Genomic DNA, 4,391 nt, shown 5'->3' with positions numbered 1-4,391 from the left:
CCCCATGCAAGTGAGATTTGTTCAGTTTTTCAGAGGGAAATTGCCAGTACAAATCCCTACAAAGTATAAGAAACACAGAGTTCCCATCTTTTCCTGTCTCATATTTTCCTGGGCTCACTCTTGACCACTTTGAGGAATCAAATGTCATGTCCAGAGACAGTGATGTGTCCAAGTTTATGGGTAATTCCAAAGTATTGAGTATGGTGGACTTCAAAGTGGACTTCAAAGAGTTCCCAAATGACCATCTCTCACATGTAGTCCAAACTTGGCGGCTGGGCAACAAAATATCAAACGAAGTTCAATGTAAGTAACTGCAAAGTGATACACTAAAATAATGATGATGATAATTCCCCAAACTTAACATATGCCATGCATGAGATAATAAACTGAGGTGACTAATTAGGAAAGGGATTCTGGGATTGTTTCTGATGGTTCACTGAGAATGCCGACTCATTGCACAGCAGCTGTGGGAGTAAATGCAACTTATGTGCTGGGGATTTATTAGGAAAGAGATTGTGTAACTCCCTTAAATAAATTAATACAGCCAGTTCTGGGATATTCGACGCAGGTTTAGTTTCTCCCTCTCAAAACTGCAGTGGTGCCATTGGAATCAAAGGAATTGAAATGTCTGTTTGCTGTACCACATCAGAGACACGCACAATTGCTCTCAGATGCTATTCATTGGTTTGAAGAAAAAGAAAGAGGAAGTTTGCATTTGTTCTTGCTTTTAGAGTGGCTCTCTCCCCAGTTTAGCAATCTATTTCCTCCCTGCTTATGCTACTTAATGCACCTTCTCCCTTTGTCGGATTTGGAAGAGTTGAACATGTGAGAGACATTGACAGATGCTGGATGTTCTTTGCAGTGAAGGATTCCCAAGATATATGCTTTTTCATCCCCCTCTGGTTCCCTTTCCAAACAGAGCAGATCACTTTCAGAGGACAAAATTATTTCTGCCCACTTTCTGCGGGAAAGGAACATGCCAGACTTGGCTGCTGCTAAAAGATTTATCTCTCTATTCCCCTATGCAATATGGGAATGTTTGAAAGACACTTAGGAGGGCATATTCTTCTTCAGGTCTCTTTGTTACAGAATATAACCAGAATTCTACACTCTTGATGAGTTGCATGGCTGCAGCATAAACTCCTAACTAGAAGCTACTTAATATAGAATTGTAGGTTACAGGAATTATGGACGCTATAGAAATGTCTGGCACTGAGTGTCATTTTGATCCACAAGTATTTTCTCTCTCTCTCTCTCTCTCTCTCTCTCTCTCTCTCTCTCTCTCTCTCCTTTTTTTAAAAAAACATTGTACAGAGTCAAGTTCTGAGGAGTGTGACATTAACATATGAGAGTGCTGGAGGTGAAATAGTTAAACAGGTTACCCAATCAGAACCCAGGGGGTGGAGTCAGAGGGCCTATAAAACCAGCTCTGGGAGGGGCGAAGGGAGGAGTTCGTTGGGAGTTGGGTAGAGTGGGAATGAATTGGGATAGAGTCGGTGGGGAGGTTGAGTTAGTGTAGAGAAATAAGCTGAGTCAGGAACAGTTAGGAGCTAGGAAGACAAGTAAATATCTGAGAGGTGGTTTAGTGAGTGAGAGCAGGTAGCGAAAGTTATAGGTCTGGATAGGCACCCCATGATTATGAAACCACATGCTTGTTAAACTGCAATAAATAAACAGAAGTTTATGTTCCAATTTAACCCTGACTAGACTCTGTATTGTACCAGGTAGGGCCTGGATGGTGGCAGTGAGAAATAAAGTGGTGGCACAGGGATCAATAGACGGTGAAACGTCCGGGGACCCTGTGTGATCAAAGAGTTCTCAAATGACCATCTCTCACATGTACTCCAAACAGGGGGACTGGGCAACAAAATATCAAGTGAAGTTCAATGTAAGTAACTGCAAAGTGATACACTAATAACAATGATGATAATTCTCCTAACAGACCTGCCAAGCAACAGACCTGCCAAGTGTCCATATTTTCCAATGACAGTCCTGGATTTACAGAAATCCAGGTTTCTGATTTGTTCCTGTCCCGGTTTCTGATTTGTTCCTGGAATGTCCCGCTTTTCCTTAGGACGTCCCTATTGTCATTGGAGAAATGTTGGCAGGTATGGAGTTATGTGACTCCCAAGCCAAGGAGATAAGTAACTATACAACCTTGAGAAGACATTTGAAGGCAGCTTTGTATAGGGAAGTTTTTTTTTTTTTAATGTTTAATGTTTTATTGTGTTTTTATATCTGTTGGAAGCTGCCTAGAGTAGCTGGGGCAACCCAGTCAGACAGGCAGGGTATAAATAATAAAATGATGATGGTTATTATTATCATGGAATGGGATGTCTCTATTTTCATCAGAGAAATATTGGACAGTATGGAGCAATGATTCTCTCCTGGGTAACCTTTTAGACCAGGCACAGGCAAACTCAGCCCTCCAACTGTTTTGGGACTACAACTCCCATCACCCCTAGCTAACAGGACCAGCGGTCAGGGATGATAGGAGTTGTAGTCCCAAAGCATCTGGAGGGCCAAGTTTGCCTAGGCCTGTTTTAGACTAATAGCATCAACAGGCCTTGAAGCCTATGTAGGAGAATCACTTGATTCTCTATCTATGAGATGCCTGTCCATACCTTTCCTCTGGTTGGCCTGAAAAGCCTGCTGCCCTATGCTGTCATTGGAACATAAGCGGAGCCTTGCTAGACCAGGCCAAAAGCCTATCTAGTCCAGATTCCTGTTCTCACAGCAGACAACCAGATTCCCACAACCAGGACCTGACTGCAACAGTGCTCTTGCCTTCGCTGGTTCCTCAGCGACTGTCATTCAGAGGCTTATTGCCTTCAGCAGTGCTGAAGGGGTATCCCTGCCCCCTCCCTCCATACACATCCTTTTGACCAATGAATAAGGAATGCATGCCTTATTCCCACAGCTCTTCTGGAACAAAGTAGCACATCTGCAAGCGTGCACCAAAAGATTTTAGTTCAGATTGCGTGGTGTCAGATCGGAGCAGCGGCGCTTTAAACATTGATGACAGTTTGGGCACAACGCTGCATTTAAAAGGGACGAAAATGTGTTTAAAAGCCAGCTCTTAAAACAACGTGGCATTTGGTACCATTACATTCTAACAGGTTTTTGAAACTGTTTTTTTTTTGGGGGGGGGCGGGTTGGCACGGAGAGAATCCTGGAAGCTCTGTTATCACAGGAGACCTGGGCACATTTTAAAAAAAACCTGTCTGTCATTTGGGTGTTGCTATAGCAACAACCTAGTTCCAGCTGGAAGGAACTGGTTCACTTGTGTGCTTGCATTCCGTGTGCTCACAAGCTTGTTTTCTCCCTCTGCAGGCCAGTAAACAGACGTGTGTAATCTGGGCTGTACAGTAACACCTAAAAAACATGGAGGCCACACTCTTGGAAGTGTTGTCTTATTTTGAAGTGTTTCGTTTCCCGATTCTCACATGTATTATGGAGTCTCTGCGAGCGGATAACTTGTAATTATTTCAGATGCTTCTGCATTTGAATCGAGCTCAGATGTGGGAAAGCAATTTCACAGCATTTTAACCAATTAGGCTTTCTCTTAGGATTTCTAAATAAATAGATTATTTCCATGGTATTCATGGGGTCTCCTGCTGTTTGCGGAAGAATGTGTGCAGACAAGTCTCCAAGTCTTCTTACAAATGGCCTCCAGATGGTACGTGGATGGCATTCCCCCCCCTCTGAAGTTCAGAGACGCTAATGAGGATGCCTGCTGAATGTCTCTTAAGATGCCCCCAGAGTATCTTTCCCATTGCTCTGTTCAAATTCAGGAGAAGGAAAGACTGGATGCAATGGGGATGCCATTCAGATCTCTTCATTAGGTGTACAGTGTCACATTGAGAGCAAGGGTGATGGAAAATGCAGGACCTGATATAGAGGATAAAGGGAAGGAAACTGGTGCATTTGTGTGTCATGGGGGGGTACAAGGATACTTTACATGTGAATGTATATATATATTTAATTTGTTCTTATTAAAGATTTTTTTGGGGTTACAAAAGTACATACAGCACATCTGCTTTCAATTCATAGAGCCCTTTCTGCAGATCAGTTATATTCAACGTGATACACTAATGTCAAATATAGAATAATAATAATAATAAATTTATATCCCGCCCTCCCCAGCCGAAGCTGGGCTCAGAATAAGGTTGCGGGAGAAGAGAGGTGGGGAGAGAGAAGGGGTGGTGGTAAACTTTCATTCTTTTACGAAGTGTAAAAAGGTAAAGGTAAAGGACCCCTGACAGTTAAGTCCAGTTGCGAATGACTCTGGGGTTGCGGCGCTCATCTCACTTTACTGGCCGAGGGAGCTGACGTTTGTCCACAGAGAGTTTTTCCGGGTCATGTGGCCAGCATGACTAAGCTACTTCTGG

Source organism: Podarcis filfolensis (assembly GCF_964270895.1).
Source record: "Podarcis filfolensis genome assembly, chromosome: 4".
NCBI lineage: Eukaryota > Metazoa > Chordata > Lepidosauria > Squamata > Lacertidae > Podarcis > Podarcis filfolensis.
The sequence above is the reverse complement of the archived record's forward strand: the minus strand, read 5'-3'. Positions refer to the sequence as shown.